Below are 10,589 nucleotides of genomic sequence, written 5' to 3' on the forward strand. Positions count from 1 at the left end.
ATAATGCCAAGTTCAGTATGTAGATTTATGTGAGTGATATGGAGAAACCATTACTCCTAAGTGGAACATGAAGCATGAGGCTACTCCTTTTCTAAATCACGCTTGATAATCACGTAAATGTGCAAAAAGGAGAATGGAAGAAGGATTCTGTTTCCAATGTAAGTCAGATATGGAAGAATAGACTTAACTGGAAAAAAAGAGTCCATCTGAGAGAACAGGAATTATACTAGCAATGAACCTGGTGGCTAAGATCACATTTCTTTTTCTTTCCTTTTCTTAAATTCTTTTTTTTTTTTTGTGTTGTTGTTGTTCGTGGAAATTGAAATATGGGACAAGGGGCTGTCCCTCTGAAATGCAGCTCAAGGCTAGTGCTTTTCCACTTGAGCCACAGTGCCACTTCCAGTTTTCTGGTAATTAGTGGAGCAAAGAGTCTCCAGGAATTTCCTACCCGTGCTGGCTTTAAACCCCAATCCTCAGATCTCACAACGACTTGGTTTATGATCACATTTCTAACAGTGTACAATCAGGATATGTAATGTAAATGTTCATCTATCTTTATATGAATTCTTGAGTTAAAAATCTGGGCTACAGGTTAGACTTTACACTCACAAAAGTGTTTGAAGTTTAAAAGTTGATACTCCTGGAAAAATAAAACCTAAGAATGTAAAGGAGTCTGGGAAGTTCAATTTTCATCTGGCTTGGACAGTATAGGCTTTAAGACACTACCTATAATTAACCAGCCAAAAGATGGAATACCAGTCACGAGCAAGATTGCTGAATAATAGCTTTAGGTTTTTGCATACATACATACAAACATACACATACACACAGAGGCACTTATAGGCGCACACTAAAATACACAAATGAAACAGCTCTCAGAATATGTAGAAAAGTTAGAAAAAATAGAAAATAGGTCCTGAGTAAGACTAGAATCAAGTGATAATTTTTAATATTAGAAATCCCTCAAGTGAACTTTCCCCCAGAAGTTGAGAATATTACATAGGTAGGGACCAAAGATAGTAAGAGAGTCAAACAATCATTATTAAAGGGATAGGATCCATGGAGGAATGAGTCAGGGAACCCTGTTGGTGCATCTGAAAATGTTTATATCCAGTGTCAAATGTTAAAACATCTTTGAAAATAGTACATAAACAGTCTGAGCAGTCAGTCTAGTGGATAAGATCATAGGAGAAGTTCAGAATTGCTAGTCTGTTTCTAGATTAAATAAAGAAAATATGGCAGGTCAATGTGATACAAGCCTGGAATTCTAGCACTCAGACAGGAGATTAGAGAGTGGAATTACATAACGGTACCTTCCCTGGACCAGGTAGAATAATTTTGTCTCAGTAAAACAAACCAAACAACATTAAAGGAATACACAGTTGTAAGTTTGGCCTAATTTTGTCATTATGTTTCCTAGTGAATGCAACTCGTATATATCCTCACTTGTGTTTTAAATGCTCTCATCATTACAGAACATCCATAGATGCAAGATAGCTCATGATTCCCATCCAAAAATTTGCAAAAGTAAGTAAGTCTCATTCTGTTGGATTCCAAATAAATGTTGAAGGATTACAAAAGCTTAAGTCTGGAGAAATATCAAAGTTCGTCTAATGTAGGACTTTGTAGACCTTGTTAAATTAGAATTTAAATTTAAAATATATTTTTTGGTTTTGTTTGTAATTTCATATTCTATAGGATACTACAAAATTCTTTTTAAGTAGAGGGATTAAGTGAAAAATCACAAATGATTCTGGCATTCTATTTGCCTAGTTATTCTTTCAAAAGAGTTATAATTAGAACATAGTTAATAGATAATTTGCACAGTTCATGTATACCATGTTAATGTGAATAATCTAGACAGAGTTGCCAACAAATGGATGACATTAATTTATACATTTAGAAAAACCAATTTTTTAAGGGTTTGTTTTAATATGGTATGAAGATAGTAATTGTGTGACATCTTCTTTCTTCTTCATATATGTAACACAGGAAGCCATTTCCTTATTTACGTGCCTCTGTATACATGGAGAAAAATGCTGGGATTGGGGTTTGTTTTCAATTTTGTTTTTGTTTTATTGGTTCGTCCTAGAGCTTGAACTCTTGGCCTGGACAGTGTCTCTGAGCCTGTTTATGCTCAAGGCTCATGTCCTACCACTTCAATCTCAGGGCCACTTGAGTCTGGCTTTCGTGGAGATTTTTGGAGGTAAGATTCTAAGAAACCTTCCTTCCTGGGTGGGCTTTGGATCATAATTTTCTTATCTTAGCATACTGAATATCTATGATAATTTAAAAAGTATAAATATAAATAATATTTGCAAGTGTTCTGATCTCAAGAATACCAGTGGAGGAACAATGATACAGCTCAGTTTATTGTGTTCTTTTCAGAACAAGGAGGGTGTCACATTAGCAGAGGTGTAGTATTTTTTCAAAATAGAGATAAGGTATTCATGATGTGAATTAAGGAATTTTAAGGTGTCCCTTACAAGTTGGAAACTGTTGGGCTAGGATGACTTTATGGCATAAATCTTGGGATTGATGGTCATATTTATAATAGCTTACTCATAAACAATTGCTTACTTTTGAAGAATTAATTATTACACATGCTTCACAGTTTTATCCTCTACCAGAATGTGGCTATTTTTCTGTTTAGTTCTCAATCTGTAATACCCCATTGGAAAGTGCATCTATTGCAGAATTACATAACATGCAAACAGGTACTGTTTTGAATCTCTTAGGAATGTTGAGAATTTAAAAATGAGTAGCTATTAATCATAGGAATTTTGAAGAACACATATATTCTGTCCTCTTAACAACTTACTTACTTTTAAAAATTATGGATTTCCATAGCATTAAACTGTTTTCTGTTTTAGAATGAGAAAGTACTGAATTTATTCTTTTTTGAAAAATTTGGCAAGTATATTGTGAAAATATTGTCTACTTGGATAACATTCAAGTTGATGACCCTCTGATAAAGAAGGGGTAATTAATTCAAATTAGATGCCAAATATTATTGATTTTTAAAATGTTACTACATAAAGAATATTATTTACTGGGCCAATACAGTGAAATTATATTTTATGCAGCTTATTTTTTCAATTTTATTATAAAAATGATATACAGTGGGGTTACAGTAATTGTAAGGTATAAAATCATAACTTTTCAAACTTGATAACCCTCCCTCATTTTTCTCACAGTTTTCCTTCACCCCTTTACCCCTCACAAGTTGTAATGTACATTTCCAACATAATGTCTTGTGAGTAGTGTTATTGCATTGGTTTGCCTTTGGTCCTTTGTCTCACCATTATGTTTTTCCTTTTCCCTTCGCTAATCAAGGTAAATGTATACACAATACAAAATGAAATACAGCAGGGATAAACCATAGGGGAAAAACCCAAAGAAAACAGAAATCACATAGTTCATCAAAAACAACAACCACAAATGAAAAAAAAATCTGGTTCCATATCTTGGAATTCATTTTGCTTAGCATCAGCTAATATGGTTATATATACGCATAACAAAGCCACTGGAAAATAATAGCTGCATTGATAACATTCTGAAAAAAGCATGTTAACTTTTTGATGGTAAAGGTGGAATTAGGATTGGTGAATTCTCGGTTCTGATAAAGGATTTCAAAGAGTTTTAAAGTTATGACAGGTAAAATTTAATTGTTCAAAATTTTTAACAACTTAGCCTATTAAAAAAATTTTAAATTGCCTGGAAGAATAGGCTTTCATGCAAAGAAATCCAAGGAGACTTAGTAGAGAGGGAGCAATGTGGATGAAGATGGCTCTTTTTCACACTAAACAATCAGACCTCAGAAACCTTGCTGTAAATCCTGTAGGTTCCCTTGAGAATTGTCCTTACCCAGGAACTATATTCTCAGTGTTTGAAACAAGGTTGTATTGGAATTTAAATTAAAAGTTCTTAAAAAAATAAGGCATCAAAATTTGTGAATTTACCTTTAATTATCAAACATTAATTCTCTGAAAAAGATAATTTGAGTCAAAATATTTAGGGAGAAAGTGACCTCCACAATGAAAGAAGGTGTTGGGATTACACCTTTCTGTTTGTAACACTTTCCACAATGTCTTTGGACGTGAAGCAGTGAAACACAGAAAAAAATCTGATTGGATACTTCAAACCAATGATTTCACATTTCCAAGTGGCTCATAAAAATAATATTCTTATTAATATGAGATAGTGAAGACTTCTTTTATTACATATGCCTAAAAGTTCAGAAAAGAATTGAGCAAATGGAAAAGTTAATAAAAAAAAGTTTTCTTAGAAGCCTTACCTAAGCGTATTGTCTTCTGCAGTGAAGGGAGGCCAAAACTTTTTGATGTAAATTGTGTTAGTATTTTTACTCCCTAAAGTGATTTTACAGAGCACATTTGTCTCACTATAATGCAGAACTGATTGAATGAAGACATGAAAATAAATTCCACATCCAAATGAGGCAACTTAAAGAGTTTTAAAAGAGAAATAATGAAGATGTAGCAGTGGTGGAGCCTGTATGGCTCTTCAGCTTCACTAGACTTGAAGCCAAGAAGCTGTGATTAATTGGAACTCGGCAAGAGCTAAGAGAAGGACATAGAAGTAGGACATAGAAGCATTGTCCTTTTGTAACACACACTTTCTTCCAAGGTATGGGTGATTTAACTCTATTCTCCTCCATACATCTTGGTGAACTAATGCAAGACCAAGAGAAAAATAATCTATTGAAATAATTTTGCATAGAATAACTTCACTGTTTCTGATATAGTATCTAAGGAGAATCTTAAGAGAGAAGATAAAAGTGCAGTATTTTTTTTGTTTCTTCTAAGCATCTTGTTAGCAAAATATATCTTTGAGGTTAGACAATTCTGATTGAACCAACAAGTGATGTAGTACTTTTTATTGTGGGCACTTTAGCCAGAAGAAGTCTTTCAAGGTAAAAGAAAAAAAAATGCAGCCAAATATTTGTGATTAGAGCCTCTTGGACTGTTTTCTGGAGACAAAGTTTAGCATTAGATTTCTCCTCATTAACATAGATGTTGTTTCATGGCAACCAAATGCAAGAGGGAAGTTTAATGGACTCACTTGGCCAATTAAACAGCATGAAAGAAGAAAATGACAAATAATATTTAATGAAATTATTTTGACCAATTACTTTGCCAGAGGAAAAAGGAAAAATATAATTCAAAATCAATTGACTTAAAACTATGAAGAAAGAGTAGTGAAGAGAGATTAGAGAAAATATAGAGGATTGTTTTCTCTCCAGTGGAGTAATGGGTTCTTGATCTTGTTTCTTCCATTCTACCTCACAAGCTACCAAGTGTTTCTCAGGACTGGATTATACAGTTCAGACAGAAAACTCATAGAAGAAAGATACTGTTTAGAGCAGATGTAGGTGATTTATAACCTTAGACAATCTATTTAATTCTGTTCAAAATTCTCCCCTACCCCAAACTTCCTCTTTGAACAGCTTTGTTTGCTTTTCCCAAGAATGCCCTTCATTAACTGATTCAAATTTTGAGAGGTAATATTCATACTCTCTAGAGATTGCTGTTTGGTTGTGATTTTTGTGTGTTTTTGTTTCTTGTGTTTTTTAACTGAATTTTAAAAGGTTGTGCAATTGTGTTACAATTAAATATATCCATCTAATTGTCCAATGCTCCTAGATCAGAGTCACTCCTTCCATCATTCTCAACCAACCCTTTCTCCAAGATTTATTTCCAATTTACCACTCCCTTCATGATATGTGTACATTGAGTATTCTAGCTGTACTTACCCCTTGTTCATTTTTCATTCATTCTATGTCTTTATTATAATTCCTCTCTGGTTTCAACTTCCTGATAGTCATTCTGTTAAACTATCTATTAATACTTTGAAAGGTTTATATACATTCCATGGAGTCTCAATCCTGCATATTCTTGAACTGATGTCAGCTTATATTTCCATAATTCATTCATCTGCAGCAACAATTTGCAAGACTGGAGACGTGAAGCACCTAAACATGATTTTATTCTCACCCATTTGGAAGATTAATCTTTAGTCAAAAAGAAAGTTAAAAAATAGCTTAGAATGTACTCCTAACAATGAATTTTTATAAATGGCTTTGTACAATGGTGTGATTCTTTTATTTTACATGGAATAATATTTTCTACTACCTATAAGTTTTGGAAAAAGAAGAAAATTTACTTTATTCCTAGAGAGGAATATGATAGAAATAGAAGACAGATATTATGTTTGTCATATCTCTGATGAGTACCCATATTCAAGACTTAAAGTCATATTTCTTACTATGTTAGACAGAGGGAAAACATAAAGTAACATATGATAAGGCAACTATTTGTGATTTTTTAAAAATGTACCTTAATAAATGATGAAATTTATTAGGTAACGTTTGGGTTTGAAATTTAGGAGGCTGATCTATTTAACACACTTCTGGAAGTCTCTTACTGAAAAACACAAATTGTGGGTGGTATTATTTCTACACTTTAATGAATGGTTGAACATGTTTGGCATTAGTGCTGTGTAAATAATTCAACTCTATTGTAACTTGCTCCCTATACTTGAAAAACTTGTAATGTCACTAAGTATCATCAACTTGTCAAATGTTATTTTGGCGAATGTGATTTCAAAATGTTTATTTGAAAAGGAATACACTTTCAGGAGATTAAATATAGATTATCATTGGTTTGAGAGTGACATTTTTATACCACAGAAACATGTTGTACTGAATTCCCAGTGTTTGAAGCACTCTTTAGTGCTTCAAATGTTTTTCTGAATTACATTTGAGCTCTAAGTCAAGATTTCAGTGCTTTGGTAGACCAGTTATTGATCTATCCTCCCAGAAACTATTTTTTGGCCCACTTATGTTGGAATAAAATCTTTCGTTAATAATAGGTGAGGGGTATTAAAAATAATCTTATGACACTTTGTGAACTTGTTCACTCATATGGGCTGGTCATCTGTAAGTTGAATGTTTAAATTACAGTACTTTCTCTCAAATTTTGCGATCTCATCCTTCATTTTAAGTAGCCTTGTATTTCACAATTGCTTACTTCTAATTCCTGCATCTCAAGGAATTAGTGCCCTGAAATATAGGAAATGCGAAATTGAGATGGGTCTTCAATTACTTTGTGTTGATATGTTGCATGGGCTTTGGTGAGAAGTTTTGCCCCTGTTATCTGATGATGCAGGTAACTCGGACCTGGGTTCCTAGTATGCATGGGCATTACTGAAGAATAATATTTTTTAGACATCTTAGCAAAATTTGGGCATAATCAGTAGGAATGCTTTAGAAATATGGAGAAAAACAGTTTGGGACAAGCGAATTAAAACAATAAACAACAGCAGAGTAAAATCCATTATTGATTAGAGGAAAACATTGTTTTTTTTTACCATGTGGATTCAGAAGACCAAGAACAGTTAGAATGTATCATAAGTTTATACTAAAAACATTGCATTGATATTTTTATAGTCTAATATATATTTTAAACCTAATTATTTATATTCCAATTCTATTTATTGGAATAAATAAATATCAATTTATTTGTCAAACTATCAACTAATTCTAGTCAGTTTCAATGTGTGAAATATAAAATCAGCACATATCAATATAAAATATATAACTATATATAATATAATTAAAAAGCACACGTTTTGTATTGTTCTGTTGTAGTTACTGTATTAAAGGCAACTCTATTTTAAAGTATTATTCCATTATCTCTACTTCAGTGTCTGATAGAGTTAGACCTAAAGATTTACCATTTGTAGATTTACAGCATGGAGGCAATAGGAAACACTGTGATTAAAACATTATCAATTTAATGCCTAATAATGAGGAGAAACATATGCACTTCTCCTGCAACTATGAAAATATTGGGTGATAAAAAGGCAGTAGTGTAAGTTGCTGCATGGTTGGATGGTAGACAGGCCAGGACATTAAGTAATCATGCATACCAACAATTTTTTCACCTTCTTGGCATTAGCTACTTTTGAAATGGAAGGTATAATAAACAATTATATTTTGATAAAATACCTTCTAGTCTGAACAGTTCTGTTTGAACTGTTCATCTCTCTATGATCCCTTGTAACCAAGATTAGTTTTCTTCTAGTAAGACAATCTATGCTGTCAGGGTAAGATATTCTGGTTGGGCTGTTCCCACATGGAAGAAGTGTAAAGGCTCAGGTAGACATTTGTTCCTGTAACACCTCATTTGGGAAAATGTCAGCTGAAGAAGTTTAGAAGTAGCTCTTAAGCAACGCTTACTTTGAATCCATTAGGTCCGCAAAGCTAATTCGGTTGAATAAATAAGTACTTGAAAAAGCCATCACCTTTGGACCTATCTATAAATAATTGAGAGTATGATCAAATTCCAAATAAAAAGACTTAAGATAGTCATTGACAAAAAAATTTTGCAAATGTGAGCAATCGACTGATAAATATAAATTTTCCACTATTCACAGAATTTTAGGGAAATAAGATCGATAGCATTGTTAGGAACAATAAAGTTTCCTTGTTACAAGTAGGCACCCATAGACATAAACCTGTATAAAGATTGCATGATTAACTACTTAAATTTAGAGGATACTACACGCTTTAGCAGCACGTATACTCAAATTAAAATACAGAGATTAACATGGCACTTGCACAAGGATAATATGAAAATTTGAGGAGTATTCCATATTTTTCATTCTTCAGATTCAAGAAATGAAAAACAGTTATTAAAAAGTTGATTACAAAATTACAAGTGTAAAATACACGTAATTCATATAATTTAGTTTGACATCAGTGTATTAAATCTTCACCTCAGAAAGGCGTTTACATAGCATAAACTTTACAAATATTCTCAAATTAGACAACATTGTCATTTTATCCCAAATAAAAATAATATTAAGTCCTAGAAAAAAAGGAAGCAAACTGTTTCTATATGGAATGCAATCGGAAAGGACACATTAATGAACCTATATATTATAAGATAATGTAGAATTCAAAGTATATCTAGGAGAAAATAAAATAAATTATGAACATTTTGCAAACATATAATATAGAATATTTTAAAATATACTTTTTCAGACAAGCACAAGAAATATTTTAGTTTCTGTACTACTCATTTCAACAGATAAATTAAAATTATTTCTGATTAAAAAAATCACAAACTCTGAAGAAATTATTATACATATATACAAAAAATATTGAATACATTTTGACATCCAAGGCAGGCAATTCACTTGGAAGAATTCCACGGAATCCATGAATTTTTACAGTAAAATATTGGTGCTGCCAGGCATTGGTGGCTCATGCCTATAATACTATCTACACAGGAGGCTGAGATCTGAGGATCATGGTTCAAAGCCAGCCTGAGAAGGAAAGTCTGTGGTACACTTATCTCAAATAAACCACTAGAAAACTGGAAGTGGAGCTGTGTCTCAAGTGGTAGAGCGCTAACCTTGAGCTGAAGAGCACAGGGATAACTCCCAGGCCCAGATTTCAAGCCCCATGACTGACCAAAAAATATATATATTGCTCTTATTTGGATTGTGAAAATATTTTATAGGGACACAAAAGATGTACTTGCATTTTTGAAATTTAAGAAACTTAACCCGACCATTAGGACTTCAGTGAACAATTTGTATAGCCTATCACAACTTCATAGAGGTAGTGATACATACTTATCCTTTTGGCAATATCAAATACAGTATCTTCTATGTTGTTCTTCCAGCCTGGTTTTATATAATGGTTCAACAGAAGGTGATCCAGCGTATCTTTGCTATCTCAATTCTCAGCAACAAGATGTAAAGGTGTCAAAAATTCTTTAGTTTGGGGAAGTGGCGCTGTGGCTCAAGCAGTAGAGTGCTCGCCTTGAGCTGAAGAGCTGAGGGACAGCGTCCAGGCCCAGAGTTCAGGTCCCACTACCAAACCAAAAAAATTTTTTTAAAAAAAATGAGTCCTTTAGTCTGGGCATTGGTATCTGTATCATGATGAAGTAAGAAAGAAGCCACTCTGGTATTATTCCATGTATATGCACTGGGCAGGGGCGATCAGTCATCTACAGTTATTGCATGTGCCGCTTGAGACATCAACTCACTGATAATGTCTAAGTGTCCACTGTAGGCTTCTCGAAGAGGGGTATACTCATCATCATCCCTACTATTCACATGAGTGGCCTTTTGGGAAAGAAGTCTCCGCAATGTAATAAGCTGAATATTTTCGGCAGCCCAATGAAGAAAATTGCTTGGATCCTTCTCCAATTTTATTTCTTGCAATTGATACCATTCCTTACTTTTTCATCTTGTTCCCCATATTCCTAAGAATTGCCTAACCAGAGACTTTGAGTGCCAGTGGGAATGAGGTGTCCATGTATTTCCCTAATATTTCACATTGGTTGAACTGGTCAGAAATATCCTGTGAATTTTCTGCAACTGTTTATTCATCATGATTTATTTTCTCTTTTTCCAATTTTACTATTCGAAATTATTCTAACTGGAGAGTAGGGAATTGATGGAGAGCAGCAGAAAGATGTTCCTCCATATTCAAATGTACACAATGAAAATGAGGACCTGTGATGTCTTCATGTGCAGCTTATTCTAGGAATGAG

General features: G+C 33.2%; 1 pseudogene; it reads left to right on the top strand.

The window, feature by feature from the left end:
• The first annotated feature begins 8,585 nt into the window (after positions 1–8,585).
• LOC122099694 lies at positions 8,586–8,682 on the top strand (annotated as a pseudogene).
• The last annotated feature ends 1,907 nt before the right edge of the window (positions 8,683–10,589 follow it).

The sequence above is a fragment of the Dipodomys spectabilis genome, unplaced genomic scaffold (genome assembly GCF_019054845.1).
Source record: "Dipodomys spectabilis isolate Male_0828 unplaced genomic scaffold, ASM1905484v1 ptg000529l, whole genome shotgun sequence".
In the NCBI taxonomy this organism is placed as follows: domain Eukaryota; kingdom Metazoa; phylum Chordata; class Mammalia; order Rodentia; family Heteromyidae; genus Dipodomys; species Dipodomys spectabilis.